This window comes from Cryptomeria japonica, chromosome 6 (assembly GCF_030272615.1).
Source record: "Cryptomeria japonica chromosome 6, Sugi_1.0, whole genome shotgun sequence".
NCBI lineage: Eukaryota > Viridiplantae > Streptophyta > Pinopsida > Cupressales > Cupressaceae > Cryptomeria > Cryptomeria japonica.
Window position 1 is genome coordinate 185,002,379 of NC_081410.1, and position 14,590 is coordinate 185,016,968.

Consider the following 14,590-nt stretch of genomic DNA (forward strand, 5'->3'; position numbering starts at 1 on the left):
CTTAGGGTTTACAAACGACTAACGCTTCACACTCGGTAGATAATAGCAATTTGACTAGATCAGAAACCAGCTTAACAGTGTGAATAGATTTGATGTAAATACCTTGAAATTCGCTCTGAATGAAGTTTGATTGCCTTGATTTGCTCTGCTCTGCTTCTCAAAAACTTGGTGAATGAAAATGACCACGAAAATACTTTTAAGTACTCAAAAATACCCTATCGGGCTCCGTGTAAGTTAGGTCAAAACATTAAATGCACTCGGTTCAACTTTTACCGATTGACTCCTTTCTTTTTCGTTTTAACCGAGTAACCAAATTTCCTTTATTAACCGACTTGACAGGTTTCCTATATACACTGACTTGAAAGGTTTCCTGTAAAGTATTTTTAATAGAATTTCAAACTGACTAATTGCATCTTAACTATGCAGATTTTGAATATGCAGATTTTGAATTTTATACATAATAGAATAGGAATTGTTATGATTTAACCCTTAGAGAATGTATTCCCTTCATACCTTTTCCTGACTAATTTGAAATAGGTGCACCTGACTCGGTAGGTAAGGTGCTTTCTTCATCTGACATAATTTCCTTCTTTTTCCAAATCATCTTGAATTTTTCTTTTATCTCTTCAGTGTCTCTTCTAGGTTGATCTCTGGAATCTCCAGCTAAATGTCCAACTTTATGACAATGAAAACATGCTATACCAAGATTTCTCCATGATCTTCGGTTGTTCATTCCAAACCTTATAAAATAGTTGGCACTAATATGTCCATATCTTCCACAACATTCACATCATATCCTTGTATTGTAATCCCATGGTACTGCTGCATATTATCGGTAAGGATTTGTGTGAGTTCAGTAACCTCTAGTGTTTGCTCGATGTGGATACCACATGTAGTTCTTTTGCTTAGACCAGCACTTCTCGGTACTATATCCATATCTATTACAGTTTCTACAAAACCCTTTGAATTTTGCCTTCTGATAGTTGTTAACAGACTTTGTCCTACATTGATTAGATGTGTGACCATATTTATTGCAATTGTAACAATATCCATTGGACTTAGTGATATTCAGTTGCTTACCTTTTCTGATCTGGCATATGTTGGCAGTATGACCTTAATTTCCATAGTAGTAGCAAATAGGCTTCTTCCTTTTGATGTTATTCCTGTTTCCAGCTTGCTTTGATGATTCTCCTCTCTCGGTAGTATGAATTCCTTTCTCGGTTGATTCTTTTCCTTTGTAACTAAGTCCTCCTTCTTTATAGGGTCGTCTTGTGTTCAGTTGCTCATCCAACATCTTTGATGCTTCATAAATTTTATCCAATGTTTCTTTGGATTTCTTCTCGGTTTCAAGTTCACCAGACAACCTTGATACTTCAAGTTTCAATGATTGATTTTCATCATTCTTTAGATGTGCTTTATGATGTGCATAACCTAGTTGATCTGTCATATTTTGTTGAATACCAGTTAGCCTTATGATTTCATCATTCTTATCAGATACTAGAGCTTCAAGTTGTTGTTTCTCTCTTTGTAGATCTCTTGCTTTATCCTCAACTATCCTTAATGCATCTATATTTTTAGTCATCTGTGTACTGAAATGTTCATGTTCCATTTTCATTGCTTTTAGTTGATCAGCCAATGACTAACTCTTAAGAATCCTGCAAGTCATTAGATAATCTTCTCCTTACTTTCAGAGATTTTTGCATTTGCCTTTGCATCTCTACAATCACTTGATTTGCATTATCCATCTCTTCTTGTAGATACACAATCCTCCGAGATTGTTTGTAGCCTTCCATTGATAAGATCTTTCTCTTTACATAGTTAAACCCTTTTCCAAGATTCAAGCTCTGATACCAATTGTTAGGCCCAATATGGAAAGCTAATGTACTGAGAGGGGAGGGGTGAATCAGTACTCCAAAACTTTTCTTCAATAATAACCTTACTGTTATGCAAGAACAGAATAGTGCAGTAACATAAAATAAAGTTAAAACAAATAGATAACAATCATACATGATTCACTCCATAGCACATATATTTTGGTCACGCAGAAACTCTTGGTTAGAGAGAAAAACTATGGTGGGGATGGCACCCACAATTTCACTACTGCAATAATAAAGATTGCTTGGTTAGAGCTACATTTAGCGATTTTTGATAGCTTACCCTGTTAGGAGTAACAAGATCTGTTAGATCTACATTGCTAAAGGATTTTACAACTGTAGCGTCCTAAAATTGCAACACTAGCAATTTTGACTGCATTTGGGTCTTCACGATGGGGGCGCAACGTTGAACCTGAATGGAGACCCCGAAACCTGCTTGCGACATCAAAAACTGCATCTTTCTGCACCTTGGCCTGATCCTCCTTGCACCCTGCTGTCCCGGGAGGTGGGACCATGGTGCCCAGTGCCCTGGTCCTTCAGGACCATGGCGCCTAGCACCCTGGTCACTTAGGACCATGGCGCCCAGCGCCCTGGTCCCTGGCCCTATTTTGGGCCCGGTCTCTTGTTGGGCATTGGGTCTTTAAGTTTGTAATTTGGAAAATAATGTTCCTAGGTTGGCCTAAGGTAGGAAAAATCAGTCTCCTAACCCTAATTGACAAGTATATAAACTACTTTTCCCCTCCTAGAAAGGGTAGTGAGAAAATAAGAAAGTACAAGAGGCAGAAGCGCTAGGCAAACATTCAAACATTCAAACATTCAAGCATCCCTCAGGCAATTGAGCATTCTAAGTCTCCATTCAAGGCTAGATGTTGCATTCAAGACAAGGATTCAACCATTGAAGAGGAGATCACTTACAACATATAACATACAACATCATTACACCTTCGCATGTAAGAATACAAACATTCTTACAACAAGGTATCAGTACTTGATTACATTACAAACACTTACATCTACAACATTCTCATTTCTTGGGTAATTCCAAAACTGGGGTTTGACCTAAAGGCAAACCCCTAATCCTTAACCACCCAATTGTCCTCTCTTTTCTGTGTGTAGGTTGCAGGTATGCGGCTGTAATTGAAGATCTAGAATCCTTGTGTAGAGACGAACAAATCCCCCTTCATTTCGCAGATTTTTCAGAGGACCGTGTGCACTCCGGGCGCCATCGTCCTGTCAACTTTCGCTCAAATTTGCAGGACAACATCGTCTCAATAGTTTACTACTAATTTCAGGTCCCTAGCTTCATCCCGTGTCCCTATCTCTATCTACAAGCGAATCTTTCTTACTTTACATGCATTCCTAGTTCAATCATTCTATCTACTTTCTTTACAAAAGAGGGTATCCTTGATGTCTTAACCTTGAAACTCATTTAGAATTCAATCTTGCATTGTGTGGGATTGGATCTTGTGATTTTCAACCCCTCTTTTGAATGTAAAGTCTCTCCTAAGTGAAAACCGTCAATCCTAGTGACCTCCTTTCTCTCTCCATGGAGTGGGGGAACATCTAGGGTTTGATTTTCCACTTTACATTTTGGTGACCCTGACGTGAACATCCTAATTCTGATTATTCATGGTTAGATCTGAAAAACTAGCTTCCTTAATTACATTTCCATGTTTGATCTTTTGCAAATTTTAGAGGTTAATTGCATAAAAACCCTAAATTTTCTTTTTAGTAATTGAGCTTGTGAAATGTTTAATTGTTAATGCTTTTTTCAAATCTACCCTTCTATTGCAAATTGTCAAATCATATTTGTGCTTTAATTCTGAAAATTAAGTGGTTAAGTGTCAAAACCCTAATTTTTAAAACACTCTTGATTCAACCTTTGACTGATAATTTCACTGATCAAAACACCTCCAAATTGGCTATAACTTTGGATTCCGCAACAAAATCACAATATCTCTCATCCCTGAAAAATTTGAAAAAAGTTGCGAGGACCGTGTGCACCCCGAGCGCCATCGTCCCTGACATTTTTTCTAAAATTTTGGGAGCTAGATCTTAATGTATTTTTTTGCTAAAATCCAGAATCTTGGCTGATTTTGTCAATTCTAACACTTTCAAAATTAAAGTCAAAGTTGGTCTAGTGATTTCTTGGATTAAGACTTATAATTATTCAAAAATTGTTGAAATTGAAATTTGGTGTTAAAATTGTGTTTCTTACTGTCCTAAATCTGAAAAGTGTGTTGGCATTCATTCGAAGTTTCAGTGCTTTAATCAAATTCTTGCAATTTGTGACTATTGAAATTAAGTGTTTAATTGCAACAACTTTGATTTCCACTTTCAAATTTGAATTTTGCATGAAATTGAGTCAACTTTTAAATTTCAAAGCTTGCATTGCTTTCAGTATTCCCTCTAAAATCATAAAATTCAAAATTTCAGTTTCCCTCTCTTTTTCAAAATTCAAATTTTGCATTTTTCAACAATCTTGGTAGGGTTCAATTTTGAGATTGCAACTATAATTTGGCCTATCTACAGATCGTAAAATCACTCAATTTTTTCAGATTAGATTTAAAATCATCATAACTTTCATCTCTGAAAATTTCGAAAAAAGTTGTGAGGACCGTGTGCACTCCGTTCGCCACGGTCCCCGACATTTTTTTTGAAATTTTGGGAGATTGTCCTGATTGTATTTAATAGCTTAAATCCAGGAGATTGGCTGATTTTATTGAAATTCGCTACTTCTAAATTCAATATCTTCTCTCTCTCTCTTTAGTGCATGAGTTTTACAACAATAAGCCGTACTTACACTATTCCCGTTAGACGAAGCCTTAGAATTAAGTCTTTCCAGGGTTTAATTACCGAGGAGATGGAACCTAATTTGAATGGCCTTTTTAACGAGGACATGGGTAATTCGTCTAATCCTCTTAATGATGAAGAAGCTCTCCATGAGGTTTCTTTAGAACAACTTTCGAAATTGGATAACCAATTTGATGATTTTCAGCAATGGATGTCTCAAGAATACCCCGATAGTGAAGCTCTTTCATTAATTAAGGGTCTAAAACGTATGGAATTGATATTTTGTGTGGTATTGCACACATTGTGGATTCGAATGTGATGCCTATGAAGAGTTGTGCCGAAACTTTAGGTTATACACAACCTCCTACTCAAGTCAATCATTCTACCCCTTTGACAACTTCTATTGCCAGTATACCTACTTTCACATCAAACATAATGACTACTTCAATACAAAACATTCCACCTATGATCACCAATCAAGGGGGCAATCCTACTTCTTCATTCATTCCTTCAATGAGTGTTCCTATTTCATCTCCACAAACGAACATGATGCAAGGGGACAATTCATTTAACCCTTCCATTCCTCCTTTCCAATCATCTCCTATGACTAACTATCATAGTGTCCCACCACCTTACTCTCAATCAATACCTTCTTTTCATAACATAATACCTCCATCACAATCTAACACGTCTAATATGAACTCTTCGACTGAAGCGACCATTAACAATCTTGCGCAAACTGTCTCTTCTTTACAGCAACAAATTGCCTCTATGAATCAATCTAAGTCTAGTGTGCCCACATTTGATGTTGCGAGCCCACTTTCTCTTGACATTGTTCGAGCTATCCCCCCTAAGAATGTTGAAATCCCGCAATTGGAGCTTTATAATGGTAAGGGTGATCCTCTAACACATGTTAAGACCTTTCAAACAATATGTACTGATTTTGCTCATGACCAAAGGTTGCTTGCAAAACTGTTTACTAGAACATTAAGAGATAAAGCTCTACAATGGTATTGCTCGCTGCCTTCCTATTCTATTACTTCTTTCGAACAACTATCAAATGCTTTTATTCAACAATTCCAAAACAATATAGGTCCTAAAGTTACTTTTATTGATTTAATGCATTGTAAACAAGGTGTTAAAGAAAAAGTGACCAATTTCATTGGTAGATATAAGCATTTGTATGCTCAAATTTATTTTCTAGTACCTGACAATGATATTCAAAGAATCTTTATTTCTAATTTACAAAAAGATATTAGAGAAAAACTTCTGTTTTCTGAGTTTACTTCTTTCCAACAGATGTGCACAATTCTTCACAATTATCAACTGACTGTGAGTCAAATGGAACAAGCAAATCCTATGGCTCCGAGTGATAAGGGTGATAGTAGTCAACAACCACTTGGGAAGTTTAAACCAAATAGAGAGTTCATTAAGTTCAATGAAAACATCATCAACAACAATGTGAATGCAGCATCAGGTGTGCCTCCTATTTCTAAGTTTTTCAAAAAAGAAAGAAAGTTTACTCCTTTGAATGAATCATTACATAGTATTATGAATAAGTTATTGGAACAAAATGTGCTTACCCTCCCTCCTATAAAGCAAATAGATCCTACAAAGATTAATTCACCCTATTTTGATAACAAATCTTTTTGTCAATTTCATCGTTAACCTGGGCATGATACTGAAAAATGTTTTGCTTTAAAGGGTAAAATTCAAGATTTGATTGATAATAATACTATCTCTGTTTCAGGTGTGAATGATAAAGGCAACACATCTGTAGCTCCTCCTAACCAAAATCTTAAGATTTTTACTGATCCATTACCTTCTCATACCTCTAATGTGATTGAGACTAATGATTCCTCTTTCTCACCTGATAGTCTTGTGTCTATGACTCCGAATGTGATTAACTTTGTAGAGCAGTAGAAAATCCCTAAAGAACCTTCCATCACATTTGATTCTAGTGAAACTATCAAGGCACTTGATGATCCTTTATACATAGTTGCAAAAGTTAAGAATACACCTTGCCGTGGAGTGCTTATTGATCCTTCTTGTATGGTTAATGTCATTACTGAAGAATTTATTTTTACCTTGCAATTGAATAAGGTGATCTATGACAAAACAAATGTGGTTGTGAAACTATTTGATGCATTTTCTTCTCCTACAATTGGTTCTATTACATTACCTATTGAGGTCCATAACAAATCCCTTGATGTGAGCTTTGCCATTATCCCATCATCCAAACAATTTCATGTGAAGCTAGGCTATCCTTGGCTATCTTCCATGAAAGCTATTGCTTCTCCTATTCACAAGTGTTTAAAATGTCCCCATAATGGTGAAGTTGTTACTGTCAATCATAGTCTCTTTAAACCAGCTGAAAGAACTTCTAGCGTTCCTATTGATTATTTTTGGCCTAAACAATTCCAATCTCTTCCACCGCGGAGTGATCATCTTTTCAAATCTTATCAAAAGTGGAAAAAAGATATGATCCTATCTCTAAGTGAACCTAGAACACCCAAACTTGATATTCCTATCATTCTTGAGAAGGAAGTGCTTCCTTTGAAAGATAAAACTAATGTCTTTCCTCAAGAAGATTCCCAACCCATCCCTATGGATGTGACTACATCTATGACTAATAAAATTTCTAAAGGTAGACCTATATCTCCTCGTCATGATGGACTTGGTCTCCTTCCTAAACCAGATATCCCTCCTTTATATGGAGCAGTTCCTCCTTCTTCCTCTTATAGAGAGAAGAGACCTTCCTCTTCTCCTATTATTCAACCTAAGAGACCACAACCTAAACACCCAAGTGATAAGGATGAGAACATTCCTCCTCCTCAATCTTCTCAACTTCCTACTAAGACTAGATGAAATCGTTCTGCACGTGAACGCCAATGAAAGCGTCGTCTTAGAGCTCAGGCAACTGCTTCTCAAACTTTGCAATCCCCAAAAACACCTTGAGCTAGTATTATTTTATTTTCTCCTCAGCCGAAAATTGAGCCAAAATCTCCTAAACATAAGATGCATGATGGTCTTGATCCTGTGCGAGTTAAAGATCCTATTTTTATAAATCTTGATGATGATATAGATGAAAATGTTATTCATGATGAAAATGTTACTCATCTTTCTTCTGATAGTGAATATGAATATGTTGATGTTGATAACCTTTTATCTAACGAATTTTCTAAAGCACTTATCCTAGCTCCTAGAAAAGAACAACGTGGCGTGGAACATGAACATAGCCCTTGTTTGGATCTTGTGATAGCTCCATCTGCTGTGTTGGATGTTCCTCCTCTAGCATGTTTCCTGCCTTCCCGAAATATTGATCAGCAAGATCAGGGGGTGGATGACGTGCTAGACTAGTTTCATTAGCATAGCAGACTCTCTCCTCCTCTCTTGATCTCTTTTGTTACTTCTTCTATGTGTTATTCTCATTCTTCTTTTTGTTGTCCTTAGTGTTGTCTACTTGAGGACGATGCAAAGCATTGAGATCTCTTTTGGTCTCTCTCATGTTGACTCAAAAAACACAGGTGTTCCCTTCTTCTAGGTGACCTTCCTTGATTGGGGAATGAAGAACAATTATGCATACATACATATGATATACATGAATTATCATACAGCATACTGACCCCAAGGAAAGCGAAGTCACCTCGTGCTTTGTGTTTTGTGTCTATTATCCTTGGGCTTATCTCACACTTGGGGGCTAAATCCTTGTGATAACATGCTCCTTTCCCTTCTCATTTCTTATATGTATCACTACCTTAAAGCAATCACCCCCGATGAGGCGTGTGCAATCGCTTTAACGTAGGGGGGCATACACCCTGTTCATATCTCTTCAAGATACTTGAAAATTTCTTGGCGAATTTAGCTTTGCCTTGAAAATTTTTGGTATTTTTCTTGCATGACTCATAGTGAGGGAACCTTACTACTAATATTCATGGTTCTCCCTCGTAATCTTCCCTTTTACTTTGTCAATCGAAGTCGTAAGATCCTTAGTCCACTGGGGGCTTGGTGTATCTTGCCTCCTTGACGTGGTGAAAGTTTTTCAATGTTGTTTCCTTGTACTTTACTGGAAGTATGGGTGTACGCTTATACTCCCGCTAAAGTGGGGGCTAAATGTAGCATCCTAAAATTGTGACACTTGCAATTTTGACTGCATTTGGGTCTTCACGATGGCGGCGAAACGTTGAACCTGATTGGAGACCCCGAAACCTGCTTGCAACATCAAAAATTGCATCTTTCTGCACCTTGGCCTGATCCTCCTTGCACCCTGCTGTCCCGGGAGGTGGGACCATGGCACCCAATGCCCTGGTCCTTCAAGACCATGGCGCCTAGCACCCTGGTCCCTCAGGACCATGGCACCCAGCGCCTTGGTCCTTGGCCTTATTTTGGGCCCGGTCTCTTGTAGGGCATCGGGTCTTTAAGTTTGCAATTTGGAAAATAATGTTCCTGGGTCAGCCTAAGGTCGGAAAAATTAGTCTCCTAACCCTAATTGACAAGTATATAAACTACTTTTCCCCTTCTAGAAAGGGTAGTGAGAAAATAAGCAAGTGCAAGAGGCGGAAGCGCTAGGCAAACATTCAAACATTCAAGCATTCAAGCATCCCTTCAAGCAATTGAGCATTCTAAGTCTCCATTCAAGGCTAGATGTTGCATTCAAGACAAGGATTCAACCATTGAAGAGGAGATCACTTACAACATATAACATACAACATCATTACACCTTTGCATGTAAGAATACAAACATTCTTACAACAAGGTATCAGTACTTGATTACATTACAAACACTTACATTTACAGCATTCTCATTTCTTGGTTAATTCCAAAACTAGGGTTTGACCTAAAGGCAAACCCCTAATCCTTAACCCCCCAATCGTCCTCTCTTTTCTGTGTGTAGGTTGCAGGTACGCGTCTGTAATTGAAGATCTGGAATCCTTGTGTAGAGACGAACAGATCCCCCTTCGTTTTGCGGATTTTTCGGAGGACCGTGTGCATTCCGGGCACCATTGTCCCGTCAACTTTCGCTCAAATTTGCAGGACAACATCGTCTCGACATTTTACTACTAATTTCAGGTCCATAGCTTCATCCCGTGTCCCTATCTCTATCTACAAGCGAATCTTTCTTACTTTACATGCATTCCTAGTTCAATCATTCTATCTACTTTCTTTACAAAAGAGGGTGTCCTTGATGTCTTAACCCTTGAAACTCATTTAGAATTCAATCTTGCATTGTGTGGGATTGGATCTTGTGAGTTTCAACCCCTCTTTTGAATGTAAAGTCTCTCCTAAGTGAAAACCGTCAATCCTAGTGACCTCCTTTCTCTCTCCATGGAGTGGGGGAACATCTAGGGTTCGATTTTCCACTTTACAACAACATTAATCTGAAAGCTGCACCTGGTAAGAGGATTTACAATTTATAGACTTGGTTAGAGTCTTTTACCCTGTTAAAAGTATCTCTTTCAACTTCACAATATTATAATAAAATCATTACAAATATCTGCAAGTTTACATTGCTAAAGGATTTTACAAATATTAATTTGAAATGTTATAGCAGATTGTATGTGCTCAGAATAAGATAACCTAGCTTATAGCATACGTCGGTAACCCATATTGTAACTCGGTAAACCCTTTTATTTACTCTATTCTTCGATTGTTCACTAATAACCTTCTCGGTGACCTCTTTGTGTCTCTATAACAGTCTTCCTTCATACATACACACACAGTTCTCTCTTCCCATGCTATATAAATAGATCTCTTAAAGCGGTGATCTAATTGATTGCTTTGATCTTACAAACAAGATTCCTCGAATGAATAACTAAACAAAATATTTCATTGGTTAGATTGACCTTGCAATCATACACAATCTTCTAGTGCAATTTCCAATGTAATAACAGTTAGATGTGCCTCGATCTTGTAACACATTTTCATGTGCATGTCCAGGTTCAATGTATCTGGTAATATGTTTCACTTGATGAATATCAACTCGGTGAGTTAACTTTACTACTCGGTAGCCATGAAACAATACTCGATAAACAGCTCGGTGAATACTGCGTTCTGTGACTACTTTCTTCTATAACCGACTAGACTGTTCATACCGACTGCATGATTCGGTAATACTAACCGACTAGAATATATAGTATGACTTTGAATATAAAAACTAATGGCAATTTGATAAGTAGTAACAAAAATAACTTGTGCTAAGTTAATTGATAAAATAACTAAAGATGGAATGTTGAAAAATGTGTCAAAATTCTATGAAGATTTAGAAGATAATGAGCAAAATGAAATCGAAGAAGCTTGTTATATCTAGACATATATAAGAAGGCTTTGGCAGAGAATTTGAAAGAAATTCCTTTATCATTGTACAATAAGTTAGATACAATTAGAAGGGACATGGAAATCAAAGAAGTTGAACTTTTGAATATGTGTGGCTCTATAAATAATGAGGAAATGAAAAGATGTATAGATGTTGCTAATAGAACAGTCTTTAGCAGCAAAAACTGGCAAATAGGCCTAATGATGGGTAGAGTAAATGAGATAGTAAATGAGACCAGAGATGGTTGGACCAAATTCTTCCAAAAGAATCCCAATTTTCTCACCTCTCAAGAAGAATTTGCTAAAGAAACAACTCCCACCATTCTAGAAAAATTTAAAGGGAAAGGAATTTTGGGAAGTTCAGTTCAAATTTTTACTAAATTGACAAGGACTACATTTGTGCAGTCTGGGCAAGATAATATAGATAATGTATAGGTTACTGATAATATTGTAGATAATAATCCATTGACAGTAACTGATACTGCACCAAGTGACAAAGCCACTAGTGCATTAGAGGAGGAGAAAGAGATTTATCGACAGAAGTTAAGGAAGATAAGGAAAAGGAGACTGAACCGACAATTATTTCCCCTGCAAAATATTTGGTAATTGACACTTCTCAAGCTGAGAAGAAATCAATTACAAAGATGAGTCCCATAGAGCTAATGATGATGGCTACTCCAAAGCTAATGAAGGAGGGATCTGTAGGCAAAGGAATAATAGATCAATCAATAACAGTTTTGCATAGATTGATTCCTAATTGTATGATTGAAAATGAAGCAAGCCCTTCCGGAAAGCTTAAAGTACTAACAAAACACATATCTAAAAACTTTCAGTCATTGCAACAGATTTCAGACAAGAAAGAACTTGAAAGATTTACTTTGGCCAAGAAAGCAACTTTTGACTAGATTATTTAGACAGAGAAGAAGAAGGTTGAAGAGAAACTTGTACTCATTGAAAATTCTTTGAAACGATGTACTAACATCTACAGGGTCTGATGTAATATACAAATTTTTACAGCTAATGTAGATCAGAGGTTAAAGGAATTACATGAAAAGATAGCTAATATTGTTAATTGTTTTGATGGACTAACTTCATTTACAACTTCCATTGATGGACAAATTTTGACCTTGGAGAACCAAGTTTTTGCATTTGAAAAGGAAAGAGACAAGATCATTCAGAGAGAAAGGAGTCTTAGAGGTTTGGTGAGTCCAAGATTGGATTCACTCATTGTGCATAAGAAAGAATGTATGGATATGCTTGCAAAACCAACATTGACAGAAGTCATTGAGAAAGAAACACTAGCACATTTACTGAGTGGACTTGTATCCATATCTGAGACATTCAAAACTAGCTGGGATATCTATGTACAGTTGCTAGAGAAAGCTTACCCGAAAATTTTGAGATTGGTCAAGCTCCGATAAAGTATGTGTAATTATTATTTAATTCTTTCATAGATCTTTGACATTGATGCCAAAGGGGGAGTATATGTATGTGAAAAATATGTATGTAATCCTAAAGGGAGGATAGGAAAAATATATTGCTGACAGGGTCAAACAGCTTAGGGGGAGCATGATTCATTTTTCAGTTGAACTGATAGGGAATCCATTTTTCACATGAGTGTTGCCATCAATGCCAAAGGGGGAGATCGTTGGCAATTGACACTCATTGGAATCATATGTTTTCATTGATGGAAACAAGATTCTATTGAAGGCATATACCAACACCTAGAGGCATACACTAGCGGATACCAACATTGAGTATTCAGGGTCATCACCAGCACTGACACAGACACTGGCACCAACATCCAACATTTCAATGAAGACGAGATCAGTCTGGATCTGAAAGGCTCTATTATAAAATCATTTTGTAATTATTGTATTGGGTTGACATTGTATATCTTTTGTATTGTAAGCTGACATAAGGCATATTGTATGTAAGGGTATATAAGTCAGTCTGTTAGGTCATTTTGAGGGAGAGTGGTATAGGAGAATAATAGAAGAACTATGTGATGCGAAGGATATGTATGTAGATCATTTGTATGTGAATGTAATATCATGCAATGATCAATAGATGGTTTGAAAATCATTCTTGGAGGAAGAGGAGATATCAGTAGAAGGTTCAGGGTTTGTGAATTGGTATAGAACAAAGCTTTAACGGAACCTCTTTTTGGCATTGCAGATGCATTTTGTGAGTTCACCAGTACTGTTTTATTTCAGCAGAAGCTTGTAGTCAGTGATACTCTTTTGTGTTGAGTAGTGTGCCTTCCTGCATGTGTAGGCCCCCATGCTATGTAATATCTTTCATATGGTCAGTGAATTAATATTGTGGGTCGCAAATCCCACCGTGGTTTTTCCTCTTTGAGTTTTCCACGTATAAATTTTGTGTGTTATGGTGTTCATTCATGTGGCTAGTTAATTTGGTTCATGTTGTATGTTTCTTCATTTACCGGTTTATATGTGTATGTTATAAAAGGTTAAAATATTGTGTTATCGATAGAACACTGATTCACCCCCCCTCTTAGTGTTCTTGGGTTCATTGTATTCCAACACAGTTATGCCTAAAGGACTAGCTGACCACCTAGGTATCAAATATAAGCTTATATCAAGAAGAGTTGTACAACTAGATGGAACATCAGTTCAGACTATGGGGGTCATAAAGGATCTAAATTTAACTTGGCATGCATGCTCAGGCTGTAGTGTGTTGCAAGATGTTTCAGTTATTGACCTCCTGACCTACTTTTCCATTCTTTTATCAAGGGAATTCACTACTAAGATAGATGGTTACCTATCCTCTAATTGGTCTCACATGTTATTCGGAACAAAGTATGGCACAAAGGTGACCATCAAGGCAAAGCCTATTGGAAAGAACTACATTGAACCCTATACCTCGAGCCCTATCAACATGAACCACTCTCTACATGAGGAGAAAGAAGAAGTTTCAATCAGAGAGCCTACAACTCAATTGGAGGAAGTCCTTGATTGCCTACCTTGGTACATATTGTATTCATGAGGAAAACACCTCTATCCCCAATATTTCAAAGGAAAGAAATGATATGCAATGATTGCGGGATATGTTCTTTGATGGATCAAGGAAAAAAAATTGTTTAGGGGCTGGTGTATTACTCATTTTTCCTAAAGGGGAGATATATTACTTTTCTTTCAGACTTCATTTTAGCTGCACTAACAATGTAGGTGAGTATGTAGCCTTGATTTTGTGTCTCCAAATGGCACAAATAAGAGGGATAAAATATTTAAAGGTGTATGGAGACATTGATTTGGTTGTGAATTAGATTAGAGCTCAAAACATCACAAAGAAAAACCTTCTCAAGTCATATAAACATAGAGCATGGGACCTCATTGAAGGATTTGAGGGCTTCAATATTTCTAGTGTCACTAGAAATTAGAACAAACATGTTGATAGATTAGCAATAGTTGGTGCTTAACATGGCATTCCATCTCATGTTGTAGCAGAGAAATAACATCAAATCATAGTTGTGGTGAGACCTCTAGTACCTAATAACCAAGTGAATTGGTAGGTCATTGATTTTGATCATCAAAATTGTAGGTTTTCTACAAGATGAGGTAGAGTTATCACAAAAGAAACAAGATTTG